The 24,103-nt window shown below is 47.0% G+C and overlaps 1 protein-coding gene across 6 annotated transcripts in view; it reads right to left on the bottom strand.

Annotated features, from left to right (window-relative positions):
- Nucleotides 1-24,103, bottom strand: part of BRD4 (bromodomain containing 4) — a 1,320,550-nt gene that overhangs the window by 601,250 nt on the left and 695,197 nt on the right. The gene's annotated exons all lie outside the window — the stretch shown is intronic.

The following is a 24,103-nucleotide window of genomic DNA, read 5'->3' as shown; positions in this document are numbered from 1 at the left end:
AATGTCCATGCACATCAGCAGTCATAGGAGAAGTCATTATAACGAGTGACTCGAAGGTCTTCTTCATAGAAAAACACGTTGAACACGTCTGAGCCCAATATTAGATGGTACGAGTATGTACAGCATGTGCATCTACAGCTACACATGCCACAAACACTATGTTCCATGTCTGAATGCGGTCTGAGTCCAAACCAAACAGCTCCATAGGACTGTCAAAATACTCACTAAGAGGCCAAGACTTGTAAGGAGTCTCCTCCAATAACTTTTGTGCCCCGTGTCTAACAACATTGGGAGACCCAGCAGGGTCAATGAGCCCACAGTTGGGGCTCCTAATAACACAAAAGGCCAAGATATATCACAGGGAGACCGAGTGGAGGTCCTTCAAAAGAAGGCCAAGATCTCCTAGATGAAGGCTCTGATCTTTGAGGGCTCAGAGACGGGGGCTGGGTGAGCAGAGAGCAAATCGGAAGGTTCCACATCTGGAGCAGGTACTTGGGCCACACTTGGCACTGATAACCCTACAAAATCTGTCTCTGAAGCCTACGTCCAGGCCAGAGGTGAGGAAGGAGCCACTAACCACAAAAATTACCACTGGAGCAGGAACCGCGTCAGGAAGCTAAGTCTCTTGTGTGCATCTTGGATGATTTATTACTACCCCTGGAAGACGCAAGCTTTCAGGATTGGCTTGGCAAATGCTAGCAGCAGTAGTAGTAGTACCTTGCATGGGAACTACAACAACACTGCTTACCTCAGTATTAATCTCAGCTCGCACCATGAAATGTTAGGGTTCTATTTCTTGATGCCCTTGGCATGCATGAGGACAATTCTTGCATGACTTAAGGTTCAGGTATTAAAAACAGATGTTGAGCGAGTCCATTAGTGACATCTTTCACAAGAGTAACACCTGCAAGCATCCCTTAAGTGGAAAACATTCCCAGAAATGCAAATCCGAAAAAGGAAAGGAAGTCAGTTTGCTGGGTGGCACCTTATTCAATTGTATGATGTCATGTCCTGGGTGGTTGCTAGAGATGAGACAATGGTGTCGTCCCAAAAAGGCACAGAAGAGCTATTGCACGTTTCCAGATCCAGTCTGGCACCTGGAGGGATTCATAATGTAAAGAACCTGCAGCTAGACATATCCAGCAGAAATTTGTAAAGCCTCAGATGGACGCCGTGCCACTTATAAAGTTGGAACTTTTGGGTAAATTTATAAATACACTAATTTCCACGCTTAGGCAAAAAACACAAAATTATTCCAGAATGGGGAATGTAACAAACAAGGGAAAAAAGATGCTGATAAAGAATAAATAAATCTCAGACCAGAAAGATTTAATTTTTAAGTGGGAGGCATAATGATTAAGTAAGACTCAAAAGCTAGAGAGGTTTTGTTATATAATAGCAATGAATGCAAATTAATGCAAAAGTTAAAGGTTTGGTAAATGCTGAGAGTTCACATTCGCTCAAAAATCCTTTCTATAGGCTGAAAGAAAACAAAATGGTTTCTTACCTATAAGACTAGTTTTGCAGCTTGAAGAACTTTCTGGATTCATACACTGTGCATTATTCTGCCATCTAGTGGCTGGGTCCAGAATTCTCCTTTATAGTAGTAGTCCTTTAACAGCTTTTTTTATTTTTTGGCATAGATAGTGCCACCATTTGGTGTCTGATCCAGCCTGTCTTAACATTATGCGCCCTCCCAGGTAGCTTCCAAGCGTGGTAGCCATCTTCAGATTCTCTTTTTTTTTAAAATGTTCTTACTTCTTCATCTTTTGGGAGGCGAGTAAGTCACATCTGACGACAGAAAATTCTCCAAGCTGCAAAACTATTCTTACAGGTGAAACACCATTTCATTTTGCAGCATGAATGTTTTCTGGATTCATATGGTGTGCCTCGATTTGTATCCTAGTGGTGGCTGGGTTGAAAATGAGTTTGAGCTGGTAAATAAATGTTTCAACATTCTTTGTCCCACTTGAGTTTCCCTGTTCATTTGTATTATATGCTGTATTGCATTGTGGAAGTATGCAATGATAACCAAGTCAATGCCCTGCAAATGTCTTGTAATGGTATAGTTGCATGAAAGGCTGTTGTTGCTTTTTTTGTCAGTAGGGCGTGGCCTTGGCTTGCTTTGTAGTTGTACAACTGCTGATACATGACATCTGGATTGTGTGATAGATCCAGCTTGCAAAGGTATTTTTTGTAACTGGTTTTCCTTTGTTATCGTCAGCGAATGACGCAGAGTTGTTTTCCCTTCCTGATTGCTCTAGTTTTCTCCCAAGAATATTATTGCTCTTGTGGCGTCTAACATATGTAGATCTCTTTCCTCTGGAGTTTATGGTTCTTGAAAGAATCATGGTATATTAACAGGCTGTTTTATATGAAAAAATGATATAACCTTTGGTAGGAAATGATGGTCTGTCCTCATGACTATCCTGTCCTCATTTATTTGCATGTACAGCTCTTGGATTGTGAGGGGTTGTAATTCCCTTACTCTGCGAAGAGATGTCATTGCAATAAGGAAAGCTGTCTTTAATGTGACCATCTTTAGGGATGCCTTGTAAAGTGGTACAGAGGTGTTCCTCATTAAGTGTTAACGAACAAGTTATGCCTTATCTGGTAGAGACCATCTACCCACAGATTCCTTACCTTACAACTATCCCCAGGCATCAGACTGGATATGGGAATGTTTCATGAGCAGTACCCCTGCACGCCAGTAGGTGGCGTCATTCGACTCTGCTTGGCATCATTGGCGCCAGAAGTGACCATCGTAGTGCCAACATAGGCACCACCTAGGCGCTGATGTCAAGTTACTTTTCGCAACCTTCTACACCAGAAGCGCGGAGCCACGAAGTACACCGACCACTTGTGTCGAAAACTAGGACCCTGAAAGGAGAAAGGCTTGTTCCTAGAAATCTGTTCGTAAAGCGGAGAGGATTGATGAGTAGGTAAGGGATCTGCGGCTAGTCTCCACCAGATAAAGCGTTAGCAAAGGTAACTTGTTCCTCTGACAGACTTCTGGCCGCAGATTACTTACCTTAGAATAGATACCCAAGCAATACCTCCACGAAGTAGATCTGTGGACCAATTTCACATGAGGAAGTCCTGCAAGACCGAACAGGCAAAATTCCCATCCCTACTAATCTGACTGTCCAGGCAGTGGTATTTGTCCAGAACTGGAACTCCACAAGCTAAGGCAGTGGTTGCAGCTTTAGCTCTGATGGAATGAGCACGCAAACCTGCAGGGATGTGCTTCTTAGCCAGTGCGCAGAAGATTTTAATACAGAGCACGATCCATCATGAGATGGTGCTCTTCTATACAGCCACCCTTTCTTCGCTCTGATGTACCCCACAAAGAGGTCTGAGCTCCACAAGACAAAAAGCATCTCTGAGCTAGAGCTGCTTTGGAAACTCCAGCTCACAGAACTGCTGACATTGCACATTTTTGTCAGTAAAGAACATATCTAACCAAGGTTTTCCCCACAGTCCTCACTGTCAGAGATTGACCCTTCTGGTACTGGTGAGTTTCTTGCAATAAAGATATTATCCTTTTCTTACAAAGGTACGTGTTGTATAGAGTTGATTCTTGCTCCCAGGAACTGTTTTTCTTGTTCTGGTATGGATGAGGATTTCTCCATGTTTAGAGAAAATCCCAAACTGAGCAGAGGTGATTTCACTTTGTTTATGTGCACTTTGCATTTCTGTTTGGAGTTTGCTTTCACCACCCAGTCATCTAAATAAGGATATATATATGCATTCCTGGCCTCCTTACATGTGCTGCCACTGCTGCCAGGCAGGTTGTAAACACTTACGTTGCTAGCTTTACAAAGAAAGCTAGCTTTTTGAATTGACAGTGTTCTTCGTTTACCAAAAAACACAAGTATTTATTGTGCCTGTGGTTCATTGAGATGTGGAGATATACATCTTTAGATCTATTGTTGCCATAAAATATCCTTGTTGCAGCTGTGGTATGACATCCTACAGGTTTGTCATTTTGAACTATTGCGCTTCTATGAATTTGTTTAAGAAACGGAGGCCTAATATTGGACGAGGAGTTCCGTCTCGCTTCGGTATCTGGAAATATGTGGAGTTGTTTGGCTGGTTGGTCTAGTCTTTGGGCATTCTTTCCATTGCCTTCTTCTGAAGCAATTCTTGTAGTAATCTGAAACTTTCCGCCTTTGTGTGGACCACTTTGATTGGCCTTTTCACTGGTGCCTTCCTGATTAGTTCACTGCAATAGACAAATCGTATGATGTTTAGTAGCCATTTGTCTGATGATGTCTTCTCTCACTCTTAGAAGAAGTCCTTTAGTCTCCCTTCCTTAAAAGTCATGTGCGTGAGGGGGCCCTGGTGAACTGAGTCAATTACTAGATAGAGCCGCTGCTCCACTTTGTGGCTGCAAAATCCCCCTTGCTTGTCCCGTAAAGGGTTGTCATGAAGTTGATTGGTACTCACATAATTGAACTGGTGTTTGCAATTGGTTTGTACCTGAAACCCTAGATGTGAAGTTGAGCTCTGGAAACTCCCTCTATCTACAGGTCTCCTAGCGGGAGTGGATCCTCCTCTTAGGTTTCCCTGAATTATAATGCTACCATTGACTTTGAGGTTTTATTGCCTTTTTTTAGCTGCTTTATCAACTGTACTGCCAAATAGTCCTGCCCCATTGATTGGTATATTAATGCTATTCGCTTGTACTTCACTTTTGAATCCAGACACCCTTAGACAAGCATGTCTTCTTAGGGTGGTCCCCACCATCATCTGCCTACTTACTGTATCCGCAGCATCAACTGTTGAGTTCAGACAAGCATTGGCATAATTTCTAACTTCCTCGGCAATGGATGCCCACTCTTCTCTGGTATTGTTCAGGCAAATGTTTAACGAGTTCTGCCATCTCCTCCCAGTGAGGATATATATAGCTGTTTATCAGGGCATTAAAGTTGGCATTGCACCATTGAGTAGCAACACCTCTTTCAAATTTTCTTCCAACCATATCCATCTTTTTATTCTCTTTGTACGGCAGGGGCCCGGATGTTGTGGGAACATTTGCTCTTTCTTGCTGGTGCTGCAATAGAGTCTGCTGGGACTGTCCCTCTAATATATTGAGGGTCTTGACGAATGCTTATATTTCTTTTCAGCCCTTCGTTTTACAGACCTGTACTTTGGGGTTTGTTGAAGCCCTCTCTTCCTTGGTCCAGTATACTTGGGAGCATGGGAAGATATTGGCTTTTACTTTGTTGATCGTAGTAAAGTCTTTTCAAAAACAAGACTGTGATTTCTCTTCTTCCAGCTTAACATTATACTTAGCAGTCCTCTTGATCAACTGGTTATACATAGCGATGTCTTCTGGTGGTGACAATCTCGATGGATAAGTGTATTCCCTCCTCTGGGGAGTCTGTTTTGAGGTCTTGCCACTGAGTCTCGAGGAATTCAGACTCCTCTGTCCTGGAACGTGCCCTGTGACTCCAGGTCTTAATCTTCCTCAAAGAGAATGTCTTGCTCCTCTTTCTCCACAGGTTCTGGTGTTGTCAAAGGCTCGACTTATTCAGAGTCCTTTATCTTTTCCATTAGTTCCATCAAAGTTTTTGGCAGAATCCTGAACACTCTAAGAGGTGTCTAACTCTTTATTCTTCTGAACTGCGACCATTTCGGCTTTGAGACACCACTTCTTGCATTCGATTTTGGCCGAACAATCATAAGCTTCGAACAGGCGTGTCTACTTCCTTTTCGATATAGAGCTTTCTGTTATCAAGGTCTCGCTTGAAGGTTTTGTAGCTTTCTCTCGATTTCAGTAAACCTTCGGCGCCGTAGCCTTCGCCAAAGCATTGCTGCTTGCGGTGTCCTTCGAATGAGACCAGATGGATTCTTTCGCCTTCAGCTTGCCTTCAGTCTGCGAAATTTTCAGTGCTGAGGCAGCATTTAGTGTTTTTGAGTCTTATGAACAAGACCTGCGCCGAATATATTTTCAGCTTTAACTGCAACCGTTTCTCCTTTCATTTGCAATGTTCCTTCTCAACGTTAATGATCCTCATTTCCACATCCAAACCCTCTTTTTTGGCCACCTTATCAATATTGTCCTCCTCCTTGCGGAAAAAACCCACATCTTTCAGCGACCAAGACCCCTTCAGACCTTGCATGGCGTAGTGCACCTACCTCTGTTTCGCTCTTCCCTTTATAGTCTTTGGTTAAAGCCTGCACAGGTGTCACTTTGGTTTTCTATCGGGAAGCGGAGGTTGCACACCTAGTCGTTATCCTTCTAAGCAAACCTGTGGTGGCACGTTGGGCAGAATCGAATGGTATGTTTCCCATGTCACATTGAAAGGGGACACCCTGCCCGGACATTCTCCGGTCTTCCTTCGGTGTGCGGACTCTTAATGACTCTAATCCAGAGTCTTCTCCGGTGTCTCGTGTTCTTACTCCGACGAACTCGCAACAAAATCTTCCTTCTTTTCAATGCTTTGAGAGTCTTTCACAATATTTCCTGACTCAACAGTGGAAAAAAAGAATCTGAAGGTGACAACCACGGGTGGAAGCTTCCGGAGAGGACGTTTGACATTGAGTGGCTGGATCAGACACTAAATGGTGGGACCGTAAACGCCACCCCAAAAAATAAAAGGGGGAGGGGAGAGAATTGCTACTACAAAGTAGAATTTCGGACCCAACCCCTAGATGGTGAAATAATGCATAGCATTGGAATCCAGAAAATATTCTAGCTGCAAAAGTCAAACCTTTCTTCACACCTAATACGCAACGCTTGACATGCTACAAACTACACCAACAGTGGAGGTAGGAACAATACACTTGTATACTATGTCCAGAAACGTTAGGGGCTCAGAAATCAAGACTGTGTTGTCATAGGACAGCCAAAGACAAATGATCTAGAATAACACAAGGCATGCTATGGAAAAGACTGCTCCAAAGTTCGTATGCACCCCACTTAGCATAATGAATTAACTAGCGAGACAAGTTAAGAGCAGCACAGAAGGTGACGATCGATGGAAACATCATCACAAAGTTTTATTGGCATCAGAGGTTTCGTTGCAACACAATCACCCTTGGGTCTTACCTAATTTGTATTTCATTTTATCAAGCAACTTTCGTTTCACCAAACTCCAGTCATGAATTCTAACTAACTTTTTGGGTTGGGAGTTATTCTCATAAGCTATATGAATGCTTTTAACTTTACTGTACTATGTTGATTAACTGTATTGTATAAGGAAACATTACATACTTGTAACACTAACAAGAGAGGGATTGCTTCCTCGATTTACCAACTTAGTATAAATTACACACTACAATGCGTGAAGGCTGAACTCAAATACCCTTTCCTGTATTTCTTTTTTGTACTATGAAGAAAAATATTTGTGTGTCTTTTGAATTAAGAATTCCAGGAGTTATAAATGTAGGGCATTTATGGCCCAGACTACCAAAATACCTGGTGCCAACTGAGCGAATTCAAAACTTTTCAAAGCTCATACATTTATCCCCTCCCTATGACATAAGGCAAGTAGGGAGAGTTGCACGTGGATTTGAAGTGGGCACCTTTTCTGGAAAACTATTCAGATACATAAACTTTCCTGCTCCAGCAACCAATACCATTTAAATCTATATGCCAATAGACTGTTGCAGTACCCTTTCCCTTATGGAGGGGGGACTATAAGATAAAATTATATGAATGATATAAGAAGGACAACAACTCCTAAAGGAACTAACTGTTCTTGCATCATAAAATAAGCAGTAAGGCTTGCTAAGAATATGGAAAGACATACACATTGCAGCTTTGCAATCCACCACTGAAAGGAAAATGCTACTTACCAGTATGCATCTGTTCTTGGCATGTACAGCTGCAGAGTCCTACACTTAGCAATAGATCGCCACCTGGTGTTGGGCTCGGATGATTGCAGGTTGTTGTCTTCTGGGAAGAAGTCTTTGTAGTCACGAGATAGGCGACTCCTCCCTTGGACAATACTGCGCTTGGTCATCGACTCCATCCTCAGATTGTTTTTCGCCATGATGGGAAATGATGGAGTTAGTAGAAGTAAAGAGAAAGGATGTCCATGCGTGTGCATCTAATTAAGATGAGTACTGGAACGGATACAAGTCCGGGGAGGCGTGAGGGCGTGTAGAACTCTGCAGCTCTACATGCCAAGAACAGATGCATACTGCTAAGTAGCATTTTCCGTTCGAGGCACATGAGCTGCAGATCCTACACTTAGCAACGATTGTGCAGCAGTGTCTTCCCTAGCGGTAGGCGTTTGTATCCGTTGCAGCATACTGAAATAGTGTTTTGAGGACAGCTTGGCCCGCAGCAGCTTGCTGCTTGGCTTGCACATCAACACAATAGTGTTTAGTGAAGGTGTGTATTGTAGACCATGTTGCTGCCTTGCATATGTCCTCTAGTGGTATGTTTCCTAAGAAAGCCATAGAGGCTCCTAGTTTGCGAGTGGAGTGTGCTCTAGGAGGAACTGTTAGTGTACGTTTCGCTTTTTGATAGCATATTTGAATACACTTTACAATCCATCTGGCAATTCCTCCTTTAGAGATGGGATTGCCTTTGTGTGGGGGAGAGAAAGATACAAATCGTTGTTTTGTCTTTCTGAAGGATTTAGTCCAGTCTGTGTAATATAGTAGAGCTCTTCTAACATCTGAGGTGTGTAAAGCCCTTTCTGCAACAGAGTCCGGTTTTTGAAAAAACACTGGTAACTCTACTGATTGGTTTAGGTGAAAAGGAGTAATCACTTTTGGCAGGAATTTAGGATTGGGTCTAAGAACCACTTTGTTTGGATGTATTTGAAAAGAATGGTTCTTCTATTGTGAATGCTTGTATTTCACTGACTCTTCTGAGAGAGGTGATGGCAACAAGGAAGGCAGTTTGCATACGCTTTTCCGCCTCTCCCACTCATTCCACTAGTAGTACGCAAGCTCAGACAACAGTCTCTCAAACTAATACTGGTGGCCCCCACATGGGCATGCCAGCCGTGGTTCACCACGCTACCGGATCTCTCACTGGTTCCACATCAGAAATTACGGCTCACGCCATCCCTGTTAACACAGAACCATGGAGAAATAAGGCACCCAGAACCAAGCCAACTGAATTTGGCGATCTGGCTCCTAAAGTCCTAGAGTTTGGTTAATTAAACTTACCACCAGACAGTATGAATATCATTAAAGAAGCTAGAAGACCCACTACCAGAGCATGTTATGCTGCTAGGTGGAAAAGATTTGCAATATACTGAAACAACAATCACATTGATCCATTGGATGTTTCCATCCAAAATATCATTTGCTACCTTCTACACCTACAAAGGTCCAATTTGGCTTATTCTTCCATACGCCTGCATCTAGCAGCAATTGCAGCCTATTTACAAAATAGACATCTATCTCTCTTTAGAGTACCTGCAATAAAAGCATTTATGGAAGGATTAAAATGAATAATCCCACCTAGGTTACCACCTGCTCCAGTATGGAACCTAAATGTGGTCCTTACAAGACTCATGGGCCCCCCTTTTGAGCCTCTACATAAGTGTGAACTGCAATTTTTAACATGGAAAACTGCCTTCCTTGTTGCCATCACCTCTCTCAGAAGAGTCAGTGAAATACAAGCATTCACAATAGAAGAACCATTTTTTCAAATACATCCAAACAACGTGGTTCTTAGACCCAATCCTAAATTCCTGCCAAAAGTGATTACTCCTTTTCACCTAAACCAATCAGTAGAGTTACCAGTGTTTTTTCAAAAACCGGACTCTGTTGCAGAAAGAGCTTTACACACCTCAGATGTTAGAAGAGCTCTACTATATTACACAGACAGGACTAAATCCTTCAGAAAGACAAAACAACGATTTGTATCTTTCTCTCCCCCACACAAAGGCAATCCCATCTCTAAAGGAGGAATTGCCAGATGGATTGTAAAGTGTATTCAAATATGCTATCAAAAAGCGAAACGTACACTAACAGTTCCTCCTAGAGCACACTCCACTCGCAAACTAGGAGCCTCTATGGCTTTCTTAGGAAACATACCACTAGAGGACATATGCAAGGCAGCAACATGGTCTACAATACACACCTTCACTAAACACTATTGTGTTGATATGCAAGCCAAGCAGCAAGCTGCTGCGGGCCAAGCTGTCCTTAAAACACTATTTCAGTATGCTGCAACGGATACAAACGACTACCGCTAGGGAAGACACTGCTGCACAATCGTTGCTAAGTGTAGGATCTGCAGCTCATGTGCCTCGAACGGAAAATGCTACTTAGCAGTATGCATCTGTTCTTGGCATGTAGAGCTGCAGAGTTCTACACGCCCTCACGCCTCCCCGGGACTTGTATCCGTTCCAGTACTCATCTTAATTAGATGCACACGCATGGACATCCTTTCTCTTTACTTCTACTAACTCCATCATTTCCCATCATGGCGAAAAACAATCTGAGGATGGAGTGATCATGTGAATATGAAGCGATTGTATGTAGTGGTTGAGGGGCCTGAGGTCGAGAATTGGTCTTAATGTCCCGTCCTTTTTGGGAATTAGGAAGTACAGGGAGTAAACTCCTGTTCCTTGTTCCTCTAAAGGAACTACTTGAATAGCATATTTTTTGTAGAAGTGCTAGAACTTCCTGTTGAAGCAGAGTTATATGGTCTGTGGACATTGGACCCTGCCTGGGTGGTATGTTTGGGGGGGGGGGGGGGGGGGGGGGGGGGTTGCTGTGAGTTCTAGGCAGTAACCATGTTGGATAATCTGTTTTACCCACCTGTCTGTTGTGAGGGTACAGGTAGGAACTATGCTGTAGGGGAGGCAGAGGGAAGTCACTGTTTGGGAGTGGAAGAGGAGCGGTTGTTGTTATTACCTCTGCCTCTTCCCTTGTTGTTGTTGCCTCTGTATCCTCCTCTAAAGTATCCTTTATTAGAAGAGGTTTGCGTGTTTGTTTTAAAAGATGATGTGGTCTCTGTGTCTGTTTGCTTTGCGCCTCCTCTATAGAAGGAGCGGCGAAAAGAACCTTTATTTGGGTGGATTGTAATGCACCCATAGACTTAGCTGTGTCTGTGTCCTTTTTCATTTTCTCTAGTGTGTTGTCTACCTCCGGCCCAAACAACTGGTTTTGATTGAAGGGCTGGTTCAGGATGGTAGTTTGTACCTCTGGTTTAAAACCTGAAATGCGTAACTATGCATGACGTTTGAGAATCACACAAGTATTGACTGCTCTGGATGCTGTGTCAGCTATATCTAGTGAGCATTTAATTGAGGCATTAGATATTAGTTTGCCTTCTTGTAAGAGCTCTGCTGCCTGATCTTTGTATTGATCAGGGAGATGTTCCATTAACTTTTCTAGTTGGTCGTAGTGAGCCCTGTCGTAGCGTAAAAGTAAGGCTTGTGTGTTTGATATGCGCCATATGTTTGCTGCTTATGCAGCAACCCTTTTTCCCCGACGAATCAATAATTTTTGATTCCTTGTCAGGCGGGGGCGTGTCACCAGAAGTTTGTGAGTTTGCTCTTTTATGTGCATTTGACACTATCAAAGAGTCTAGTGGCAGATGTCCTTTAATATAGACCGGATCCGCTAGCGCTGGTCTATACTTTTTTTCTACTCTGGGATTTAGCACCCTAAATCTTACTGGATCTTTAAAAATGTCCGGAGCATGTTTAATAACCCCTTTGATCACAGGTAATATTTGAGTTGACCTTTGTGCCTGCTCAAAAGTGTCTAGTAAGAAATCCTCCTCGATGGCATCAGAGTGCATTGACACTCTATGGCAAAGGGCAGCTCTGTTTAATAAATGATTACACCCAATACTATCTTCTGCAGGGGAAGGTTTTGTTGGGTAGTACTGAGGCTCAGGGATGTCTGGTGTAAAACCATATGCCTCGTCCTCCTTGGGATATTGGGGGTTGACATCCTCCTCTAAAGAACAAGTTACTTACCTTCGGTAACGATATATCTGTAAGAAACATTAGTTAGTGTTAGATTCCTTACCTTAGAATATCCCCAGGCGTCAGTCTGGATCCGGAAACTTTTGCGTAGCAGTACCCCTGCGCGTCGGTAGGCGTCGTCTGCAGGCGTCCCCTGCGGCTCCGCGTCCGTCGTCGGCGTCGTGCGCCGTGATGACGTCGCTGGAGTACATAGACGCCGCCTCCGCGCGCTGACGTCAGTTCTTTGCACACAGCTGTTCCGCGCCAGGAGACGCAGAGCCATGAGAGAACCAACACTGGTGCCATGTACAAACTAGGGCCCTGAAAGGGATGACCTTAACCCTAGGTATCAGTTCGCAGAACGGGGAGGATGGGTGGGTTCGGTAAGGAATCTAACACTAACTAATGTTTCTTACAGATATATCGTTACCGAAGGTAAGTAACTTGTTCATCTGAAAGAAACACGTTAGTGTTAGATTCCTTACCTTAGAATACATACCCCAGCAATACCAACCCCGGTGGTGGGTCTGCGAACCAATACAAAACTACACCAGAAAGTCCTGGAGGACAGAACGGCCAAAGAAGCCATCCCTCCGGACTTGACTGTCCAGGCAGTAGTGCCTCGCAAAGGTGTGCAGCGAGGCCCACGTAGCCGCCTGGCAAATGTCCTGCAAGGGGACTCCCCGGCCCAGGGCAGTAGTAGCCGCCGTGGCCCGAGTGGAATGGGCCCTCAGCCCAACAGGAGGCTCCTTCCGAGCCAAAGAGTAGCACGCTTTGATGCAGAGGACGACCCATCGAGAGATGGTTCGTTTACAAACCGCCCGTCCCTTCTTCGCACCCACGTAGCCAACAAACAGTTGGTCATCCACCCGGAACTGGCGTGTGCGATCCATGTAAAATGAAAGCGCACGTTTTGGGTCCAGACGATGGAGCCGCTCTTCATCCTTTGAAGGATGCGGAGGCGGGAAGAAGGAAGGGAGGGTGATGGACTGCCCGATGTGAAAGGCCGAAACAACCTTGGGCAGGAAAGAAGGTCTAGTCCTCAGAACCACCTTGTCAGGATGAATGGACAGGAAAGGAGGTTGGACAGAAAGAGCCTGGAGCTCACTCACCCTCCTGGCAGAGGTGATGGCAACCAGGAAAGCCGTCTTTAAAGTCAGGAGACGGAGAGGGCAAGAATGAAGGGGCTCAAAGGGAGCACACATCAGGAAAGTTAGAACCAGGTTCAAATCCCACTGAGGCATCACAAACGGAACAGGTGGAAACATGTGAGTGATGCCTTTCAAGAATCGAGTTACAATCGGGGATTTGAACAAAGAAGGCTGATCAGGAAGCCTCAAAAAGGCTGAAAGGGCAGAAAGGTAGCCCTTGATAGTGCCCAGAGCAGAGCCCTGCTGGGCAAGAGAAAGAAGAAACAGAAGAACCTCCGAAAGAGGGGCAGAAAGAGGATCCACAGCCTTTGCTGTGCACCATGCCACAAATCTGTTCCACCGACAGGCGTATACCGACTTAGTGGAGGGACGCCTGGCTGCCAGAATAACATCACAGACTTCAGGAGGCAAGTCAAATGGCCTCAACTGCCGCCGCTCAATCTCCAAGCATGGAGTTGGAGACTGGACAGGTTCGGGTGGAGGACCGTCCCCTGCTGCTGCGACAGAAGGTCCTCCTGAAGGGGCAGGCGGATCGGGGGACCGACTGACATGCTGAGTAGCTCGGGATACCAGTACCTTCGAGCCCAGTCCGGAGCCACAAGGATAACTTGGGCCCGGTCGCGCCTGATCTTCTTCAGCACTCTGGGCAGAAGTGGTATAGGCGGAAAGGCGTATAACAGACCGCAACTCCACTCGCGCCGAAAGGCGTCGCCGTGCGAGTGCCGTCTTGGAAACTCCAACGCGCAGAACTGATGACATTGCGCGTTCTCTTCTGTGGCGAATAGATCTAACCAAGGCTCTCCCCATTGCAGAAAGATGCCTTGCGCCACGTCCGAGTTCAGACGCCATTCGTGATCCATCGAGCACTGACGGCTGAGTTCGTCCGCCCTGGCGTTCAGAGAACCTGCCAGGTGTTGAACCGTCAGAGTCACGCCCTGACGTTCCAGCCATTGCCAGAGGCGCAGAGCCTCCTGGCAAAGGGTCCACGACCCCACTCCGCCCTGTTTGTTGCAGTACCACATGGCGGTGGTGTTGTCGGTGAACACCTGCACCACACTCCCGTTGACAAAGGGGAGGAATGCCTTCAGTGCCAGACGAATCGCCCGCAGCTCCAACAGATTGATATGGAGCCGGGACTCCGCCGGAGACCAGATGCCCCTGATCTCTGCCTCTCCCAAGTGGCCACCCCAGCCCTGGAGGGACGCGTCCGTCACGACAACGTGCTCCGGTTGGGGAAGGGAGAGGGACTTGCCCCTGACCCAATCGCGGTCCGTAAGCCACCACTGCAGTTGTCTCGCAGTGCCCTCCGAGATCAAGACGTGGTCGGACAAGTTGCCCTGATGCTGGGCCCACTGAAACTTCAGGTCCCACTGCAGAGCCCGCATCCGCCACCTGGCGTGATGCACCAGAAGGATGCAGGAAGCCATCAGTCCCAGCAGCCGCAGCGTCAACCTGACCGAGACTCGGGATAGCGGCTGAAAGATGGGAATCAAAGCCTGAATATCCCGAACCCGCCGTTCCGGAGGATAAACCCGAAACTGCGCCGAGTCCAGAACCGCTCCGATGAAAAGGAGTTTTTGAGAGGGACACAGGTGTGAATTCGGCACGTTGATGGAGAACCCCAGGCCGTGCAAGAGGTCTGCCGTCATCTGAAGGTGGTGGACGACTGTCTGGGGCGAGCCCGCCTTCAACAACCAGTCGTCTAGGTAGGGGAAGACTGAAACCCCTAACCTGCGCAGATGGGCTGCGACCACCGCCATCACCTTTGTGAACACCCGTGGGGCGCTGGTAAGGCCGAAGGGGAGCACGATAAACTGAAAGTGCTCCTGGCCTACCGTGAACCGCAGGTAACGCCGGTGGGCCGGCAGGACGGGGATGTGAAAATAGGCGTCCTGCAAGTCCAACGCTACCAACCAGTCTTGCGGGTCTAGAGCAGCCAAGACCTGAGCTAACGTCAACATCTTGAACTTCTCCTTCCGGAGGAAGCCGTTGACGTTCCTTAGATCCAAGATAGGACGTAGGCCCCCCTTGTCCTTCTTGGGCACCAGAAAGTAGTGGGAATAACAACCACGCCCTACTTCTGGCCCAGGAACGCGCTCGATGGCCCCCTTGGCCAAGAGGGCCGTAACTTCCTCCTGCAGAAGTGTCAAGTGGTCCCCCGACACACGGTGGTTCTGCGGTGGCATGGCTGGAGGAGAGGTCTCGAAGGGGAGGGAGTAGCCCCTTCGGACAATTTGCAGCACCCACCTGTCCGAAGTGATCGTGCGCCAGTGAGCGTGGTGATGGCGAACCCTGCCACCCACTGGCGTCACATGGGGCCGAAAGCACGGACTAGGAGGATTTTGGGGTAGATGCTGCGGGGGAAGGTGTGGTCTGACCCCGCCGTTGTCCCCGACCGCCACCACGGCGGTTTCCACGGCCGCCACCGCGTTGGAAGGATTGTTGCGGCGCGTGGCTGGCAGCACGTGTGGGGGCGCCCCTTCCTTGGCCACGAAAGGGACGAAACGAACCCGGTTGCTGACGCTGGGTCGAGAGACCCAAGGACTTGGCCGTGACCCTGGAGTCCTTGAAGCGTTCCAGCGCGTGGTCCGCTTTGTCACCGAACAGGTGACAGCCATCAAACGGCATGTCCATCAGTGTATTTTGGACATCAGCCGAAAAATTGGCGGATCTCAGCCAGGCGTGACGACGGATCGCCACCGTCGTAGACATAGCCCTGCCCAGCGAGTCGGTCGTATCAAGACCACACCGAATTGAATATTTCGCTGCATCTCGGCCCTCAGCTACAGCTTGACCGAGCTTTGCCCGCACCTCCATGGGGCATTCTGGCAGCAGCTCCGCGACCGTATCCCACACAGAGTGGGTGTAGCGGCCCAAGAGGCAGGCGGTGTTGCAAGACCGCAGGCCCAAACTAATGGACGAGAAGACCTTTTTGCCAAACTGGTCATACCTCTTGGATTCCCGGTCGGGCGGGGCCGACGGGAATGCGGACTGGGAGGTCGAGGCCTGGATCACCAGACTCTCAGGAGTGGGGTGGGTAGACAGGTACTTGGGGTCGTCCGGACAAGGACGGTGGCGCCTGGCCACGTTCCGATCAACAGGCGCACCTGAAGCGGGCCTGGACCACGTGCCCAACAGAACGTCAGACAAGGCTTCATTAAACGGCAGCAGAGGCTCCAATGGGCATGACTGCGGTTTGAAGACCTCGGTGAGGATGTTAGGCCTCACGGCCGCGACGGAGAGCTCAAGGTTTAAGGCCTTGGCAGCCCTCATCAGCACCACAGAATAGGCAGCTCCCTCCACCGATGCCACGGTTGGAGGAGAGATCAAACCAGGGTTAGGGGAGTCGTCCAAACCACTGGCATCCCCCAAGTCACCTGTCCAGTCCGGGTCATACTGGCACTCGCGAGCCAGAGGGTCCTCGGACCCCTCCCAACCTTCACCGTACTCCTCATCCTCTCCGTATTCGGAGTCAATGATGAAGACCGGCTCCTCGGGGTTCATGGGCCCCATCGGCGCCGGGACCGGCGTCGATCGACGCCCGTCCGGCGCCGCGTCCGGCGTCGGAGAAGGTAAGGGGACGGCGCCGCCCGGAGCCGGCGTCGGAACCCCACCGCCGGCCGGAACCGGCAGCGGAGAACCGGCGCCGCGCGGGGGCGGCGTCGGGGGTAACCCCGATGGCAACGGCGCCGGGGAGGCCGGAAGACCAGCCGGCGCCGATCCCGAAGGCCCCTGCGGCGCCGGGGTCGGAGCCGTCGGCGGCGCCGGGGCCGGAGCACCCGACGGCGCCGAGGCAGGGACACCCGAACCGCCAGGGCCCCCAGACGGTAGCACTGGGCCCGAAGGCGCCGTAGGCCCCGTCGGAGAAGCGAGCGCCCTCATGGCCATGAGGAACGCTTCGATCTCCTCAGGCGTCGCACCATGCCCAGGGACCGGAGGGTATGAGGCAGGCCGCGCCGGCGACTCTCGCGGAGCCGCGGGGTTGGGGTCACCCGAGCCCCCGGCCGCATCGCGCGAGCGTCGGGGGGAGTCGGGGGTACGATGACGACGCCCCGACTTCTTGTGCTTCTTACCTGACGAGGATGACGAGTGGCGTCGACTTCCGGAGCGCCCGGCGCGGCTCCGCGACCGCTCCCTCGAACGCTCTCTCGACCTCCGGCCGGACCGGGACCGCTCCCGGTCCCGACGTGGGGCCGACACCCGGAGCTCCAGTAGCTTGCGGGACCGCTCCCGTCTAGCCTTGTTGGTAAGGGCCCGGCAGTCGACGCAGGAGTCCACGTCGTGGTCGGGGCCCAGACACCGGAGGCAGAGGCGGTGATGGTCTGTGACCGACATCGTGCGCTCACAGCCATCGCAATTCTTAAATCCTGGCATCCTATCAGGCACAATAGAGAAAAAAGACAATCGAAAAACTTGGTCAAAGACCGGAGTACTGCTCTTCAGATCTGCGTCCACTGGCGCGGAAAAAAGAAGAACTGACGTCAGCGCGCGGAGGCGGCGTCTATGTACTCCAGCGACGTCATCACGGCGCACGACGCCGACGACGGACGCGGAGCCGCAGGGGACGCCTGCAGACGACGCCTACCGACGCGCAGGGGTACTGCTACGCAAAAGTTTCCGGATCCAGACTGACGCCTGGGGATATTCTAAGGTAAGGAATCTAACACTAACGTGTTTCTTTCAGATGGGAATGTTACGTCATTGCCCCCACCTAAATCATACTCTTTGTCAGTGTGGTGTGATAATGCAGGAGATTGAACTGGAGAAGTTATAGGTTCAATGTAAGGATTAGGAAAGGAAGAAGGTGAAGGAGAGGAAGGGTGCATTGGAGAAGTTGCAAAGTCCTTTTTGGCAGGAACCACAGGTGGAAGTGGTGTGTCTGCTGGTCTTTTATTATAGGGAATTGCTTCTGGTCTTTTCTTATATGGAATTGCTTCCACAGGTCCAGTTTTTGGATTAATATAGACCTTTTTCTGTTCAGGATCTGGTTTAAACAGTTCTTCTTGTTCCATAATCTTCTTTGGCGTAGATTTTTTCGGTGCCAAAAGAGGTTGATTAGTGTTCTTTGCCTTAGAAGGAGTGATCGAATCCTGTGGCAATTTTTTCGGTGCCGAAGGTGGTTTATGCTTGTCTGTATCATGCCTTGGAGACTTTGGTACCGATATTGTAGATTTCGACGTGGAGAGAGGTTTTGTTGGGCCTGCGGTGCAGGAATCCGGCTTCCCGTCTTTATTTTTGGAACCGGAGGGTTTCGGAGTCGAAGCTTTCGGGTCCGGTACGGTTCTTGGCTTCGGCACCGATGTGTCTTTTGGTTCAGGTGCCGAAGGGTCTTTGTCTTTGGGCACCGAAGGGCGTTTTGGCTTCGGTGTCGAAGGATGTTTCGGTGCCAATGGAGGAGGTGGAATTGGCACATGATGTTTTTTCGGCGCCGAGGCACCGGAAGGCGTAGCCTTTTTCCTCAGAGCCGAGCCCGAAGGCGGGGCGTCGGAGGGTAAATTTCGGTCTCGACTAGGCCCCATTGGCGGAGTGCCGACCGCTGCCTTTGTCTTGGGTAGTGTATGTTGTGCGGGGGCAGTGGTACTCACAGGTTGTCGAGATGGAATCGAATCGTCCGAGTCCTCTGCCCCCGATATGATCTGGAGATCAGGCGAGTCTTCCTCAGCGACGAGTGGAGCCTCGTCTTTGGAGATATCTTCGATTGGATCTTCGTCCTCTGAGATGTCTTCTTCGATGATCTCCTCCTCAAAGATGGCTTCCGGTGCGGGCGCTGATCTCCTCATTTCGTGTCGACGGGCCCTCCGATCCCGAATAGTTTTCTTCGATCGGAAGGAGGCACAGGCTGCGCAGGTCGACTCGTCGTGTTCTGGCGAGAGACAGGTTGCAGACCTCGTGATGGTCGCTAGGAGGGAATTTTGCTCGACATACCGGGCATCTCTTGAATGGAGTTCTGTCCAGGAGGCGTAGGCCATACGGTGCTGATAGGCCCAACGGCCCGCGTCGAGGCACCGGAATGGTGATGTCGAAAAGTCTATTCGATGTCGAAATAAGTTTATCTAAAGTTTCTCGCTTCGAAAATGCAGAAAAAGTCTTTTCTAGCCGGAGCGGAAAACTTTCATCCAAAACCAGTGGCGTAAAAAAACAATCTGAGGATGGAGTCGATGACCAGGCGCAGTATTGTCCAAGGCAGGAGTCACCTATCTCGTGACTACAAAGACTTCTTCAAAGAAGACAACAGCCTGCAATCATCCGAGCCCAACACCAAATGGCGATCTATTGCTAAGTGTAGGATCTGCAGCTCATATGCCTCGAACATACATTTCCACAGACTGCTCTAACTAAATAGGAATATGTGCTAAATAGTCCAAGAACTAACCAATATGCTGCTGGCAACTTAACATCAAGCACCTTGAAACTGCCTGTTGGTCTTTTCATACAGGACTCCCTGTGACAAGGCATTATAGCAACACCTTAACATCTCCTTCATAACTAGGTAGTATGTTAGTGCCTCACCAGCAAACACTATACAGGTTTAAAGCATTCTGAAACTACACAGGTACATTTATGTCTGCATGAGATATAATACAAACATCACTACTGCAGTGAAAAGTACTATTTTCTTAAAACCATTCGCCACACAAGAACACATTACAAGGCTCAGTCAATAAAGCAGGACTTTCACCAATAAAGAAAGCAGCCGCACTGCCCACAAGAAAGTCAAGCTTCCAAGATAGAAAGTGAATTGGATGTCATGTGAAGATACTGGGAGCATGCTAAAGTTCATTTTTACCATACTACATTGCCTGCAAGTCAAAGCAAATGTTCATACCAGTTTTACGGATTTCTGAAGTTCCCGAAAAGAGGAAGGAGTTTAAAGATTATCATCTTAAAGAAAGAAGCTTGCAATTGTTTTGTTGTACCCGGTAACATCAAAATGGAGCCATCGATGAAGAATGAGCTGGGAAAGTCAGAATTGATATAAAAAATAATACAAAGGTTTGTAAAGCTGGCCTCAAAAATAATTTTGGATAAGTTAACTTTTGTTTAATTATTAAAGAACCTTCCTTCCATATTGTTTCAACACAGAGACCCCAATTGGTTTTGGGGAGAAACTATCGCTGAAGATACTATGATGGAGACGAGAAAGTTACTTATTTGTAATCTTAGTTCTGCATTACAGGAATCTTCATTATAGTCCCTGGTTTTCTAGTCCTAAACAAGAAGATGTTTTTTGTAAATTGATTCACTGCCATAAGCGCCTCAAAAAACTTGGGATGTCAGGCATTGTCAGTGCAAGTCATGCTGGGATATGGAGGCTTCTGGCTCCTTAAGAGTCATGCTGCATGTCTTCTAGCTTCTGCTTTACATTCTGCCTATCAGGCTTCTTTTTCCTGCGTTCAACTTCATCCTCATGACTTTCTCTGGTTCTTCTATGCAGCAGTGTGAAGAGCTAGTGCTGCTTTATGTTTAGGAAATGGGACTTTAAAATGTTTTAGCCAGTATAGGTAATGGAAGTTGTAACTTCCTTAAAAATGGTAGATTTCACCTCTGTTAAATGTACCTCCTATGTATGGTTTTTAAAGGCCCCGGATTCCCACACGTAGCCGGGAACATTTCAACGGTCATGGCTATAAATGAACATACCATGATGCAGAATGATAATTTGTTTATTAAGCTGCCTCTGTTGCTCCTATTCCTTTGGGTTTTACCTATATCCAAGTCTGTGGGTCTCCTGCGACCTAATAGTGAAACCAGAAGGAAAACCACTTACCTCTAGCACCAGTTTTTGACCAAGGACATCTTCATCAAATTCATCTTCACTGAAAAAATCTACCCAAGTGCAAGACCTCAAATCATTTCAAACGTAAAGAAAAATGTATTAAATATTCTTTTTTTAATAAATGTCCAAATAAAAGCAACATGTTTTGTTTTTTATCCCTTGCTCAAAAAGTATTATTTATTTAACTCAAGTCTCTTTGAATGTGGTCAGTGTCTCCTTCATAGACTCCTCATCACTCTTTCTATACTGCGAAGAAGAGTTAGTGGAAGCAGTCAATGGAGGTAGAATTGTGACATATTATAGCCTTTTTTAATAAAAATAATAAGAATTTATTGCAAGGATAAAACTGCTAGAAATCCCACGTTTGGGTCCTTCACTTTTAGTAGGTTGGGTTTTTTGGCATGGGGTTACCTCAACTCCTCACTGCAGAAGCCCACCATAGAATTTTGGAAACGTTGAACTCTGGGATTTCAAGAAGTTGCCTTAGTTTTTTCAATTAAAGCAATTTAAATAGGCAAAATGAACACTGGTCGCATAAGAAATCTAAATAGTGCCTAGCTCTAGGGAACAAGACATCCAACAAAACGAGTCAGCTGTGCAAGTATATGTGAATCTCAGGAGATCTTGGCATCATTGATAGGTTTGTTTCAATACAAAATAAAGCAGAAGTTACATTGCAGTATTGTAGACTATGCTCCAATGCAGACAATGCAGTGCCATCAAGACACTAAGATGATACACAGTCATAGCAAAGAGGCACTCATGACAAAGGTAGCTTCGCTAGTTGGGAGAAGGGTTGGTTGAGGGGTGGCTGAAGTGACCAGCCACCAAAAGGTGTTCGTCTAAAAAAAAGATGAATCCGCTTTCACCAGTCCGATATGGAACTAAATGGACTCCAGTTGAGCCACAATGACTGCCTAACCATTCGTAAAGATACATAGTGCAGCGGTCTGTCCAAACAGCAGGACTGTGCATCTACAGATGAAAATAGGCATTCATGAGATCTTGGGATTCCAATTAATGAGGGCCAGCAGGACTTCGCCTATGAACAACATCTTTAACTGCCCACTGAACAGGTTCAAATGGAGGAGGAATCGGAATGGCACTCAAGCATTCCTACTTCTTGGTAAAAGCACTAGAATCTCAAGACTCTTTCTTCCAGAGATACAAACCTCCTTGGCCCCTTTGTCCAGCACTGCAATACTTCTGGCTCCAAAATCAAGGTGTATGACTGTGAGTACACCCTAAAGGAAAGAGGATAGTCCAGAGAGAGGGAAGGTAAGAGAAAGACGTAACCCTTCCCATACAGGCACGATTAAGGGCCTGGATACCCTCAAAGGTGACAAGCAGCGCTCTACAATTCCAACTTGCATTACATGATCTCCCCATTGGTGGAAAAGTGGGAGACTTTCACAATACGATAGTGGTGTGGGGGTGAGGCAGGTAGCTGGATGTGTTGATGCAGCAAAGATGGTAGTGGACAGTGGGGACTGATGTGCTGCTGCCAATAATGGTGTACTCTACATTCAGCCCTGCTCTAAAAATAAATGTTCATTTGTGGGCCAGATGCATCACTTGAGACTGCTGTCTTTGGCAGGACAGTTGACCCTGGTATATTCTCAAAAATTATCCAGGCGTGACGGCAGTACACATGGGGCGACTAACTCGGTCCTCTGAATCCAGATTTGCAATTCAAGATCTCCTCTGAGGCATCCAAGTCATCACAGTTCAGATCAGAAAGGAAAGGAATATGTTACTTACCCTGTTAGCATCTATTCGTAACGTGTAGTGCTGGTTATTCATATGCTTAGCATTATCTTACCATCTAGTGTGGGCCTCGGACAATTACAAGTTGTTTTTTCTTCAAAGTCTTCGAGTCACAAGATATATAATGACTCCTCCTCTGATGTACATTGCGCATGTTGCTTGGTTAGATTGTTTTTGGCTCATCAGGTGAGTGTTAGAAAAAGGATCAATAAAGTCACAGAATAATGAAACGTGTATAATTATGAGTGTGCAAATTAGGTTTCTAAATATTATGAAGGACTGCAACCAAACAATTCCAGGGAGAAGGGTGGATGCATATGAATCTACAGCACTACATCCTACGAATAGATGCTTAGACGGTAAGTAACATATTCCATTTCCAACATGTGTTGGCCATAGATACACATGCTTAGCACCGAATGAAAAGTAGTGCTCCTCTTTTCGGTGGCTAGTGAATGGTTAAAGTACTTGTTTGAAAAAGTGTTTCAAGTGCAGCTTGACCCATTCTTACTTGTTGATGGGAAAATACATCAACACAATAGTGTTTAGTAAAGGTATGTGGGTTATTCCATGTGGGTGCTTTGCAAATATCCTCTATAGGGATATTTCCTAGGAACACCATAGTGGGCTTCTTGTTTACGTGTGGAATAGGTCTGTGGTGGTACTGAAACTACACATTTGGCTTTTTGATAACATGTTTGAATGCATCTGACAACTCATCTAGCAATTCCTCCTTCGGATATTGGTGCTCTCTGGAGCAGTTTGTTGAAAGCAACCAAAAGCTGCGATGTTTTTCGAAAAGATTTTGTTCCGTCCATGTAGAAAATGATAGCCCTTTTAACATCTAATATATGTATGGCTTGCTTTGCTACTGTATCTGGGTTAGGAAAGAACACTAGTAGGTCTTTGGTTTGACTTGTATGAAAGGCGGAGACTACTTTGGGTAGAAATTTGAGATTAGTTTGTAGAACTCATTTGTTTGGGAAATTAAAAAAAAAATCTCTGCAGATTAAGTGCTTGTAGTTCACTTATCCTTCTTAGAGACGTGAGTGCCACTAGGAAGGCCATTTTTCAAGTTGAAAATTGGAGCCTACATGAATAATGTGGTTCGAAAGGTAGCCCCATAAGCCTGGTAAGGACAATGTTTAGGTTCCAGGCTGGGGCTGGTGTAGTGGAAGGCAAGATAACTCTTTTAAGCCCTTCCATGAATGCTTTGATTACAGGTATTTTTAAAAGGGACATATATTGCAGTTTTTGCATGTAGGCAGCTGGTGCTGCTAAGTGTAATCTGACAGATGTGTAAGCAAGCCCTGTTTGCTACAGATGGAAGAGATAACCTACAATGTCTAGTACTGTAGGTGCTAAAGGTTGAATTTATTTACTGCTACAGTAATGTACAAATCGTTTCCATTTTGCAGCGTAACATGTTGTAGTTGTAAACCTTTGAGCTTGTTTAAGGATATCCATACATTCTTGTGGAAATTGTAAATGCCCAAATGCTGGTATTTCAG

This window comes from Lissotriton vulgaris, chromosome 1_1 (genome assembly GCF_964263255.1).
Source record: "Lissotriton vulgaris chromosome 1_1, aLisVul1.2, whole genome shotgun sequence".
NCBI lineage: Eukaryota > Metazoa > Chordata > Amphibia > Caudata > Salamandridae > Lissotriton > Lissotriton vulgaris.
The sequence above is the reverse complement of the archived record's forward strand: the minus strand, read 5'-3'. Positions and strand labels throughout refer to the sequence as shown.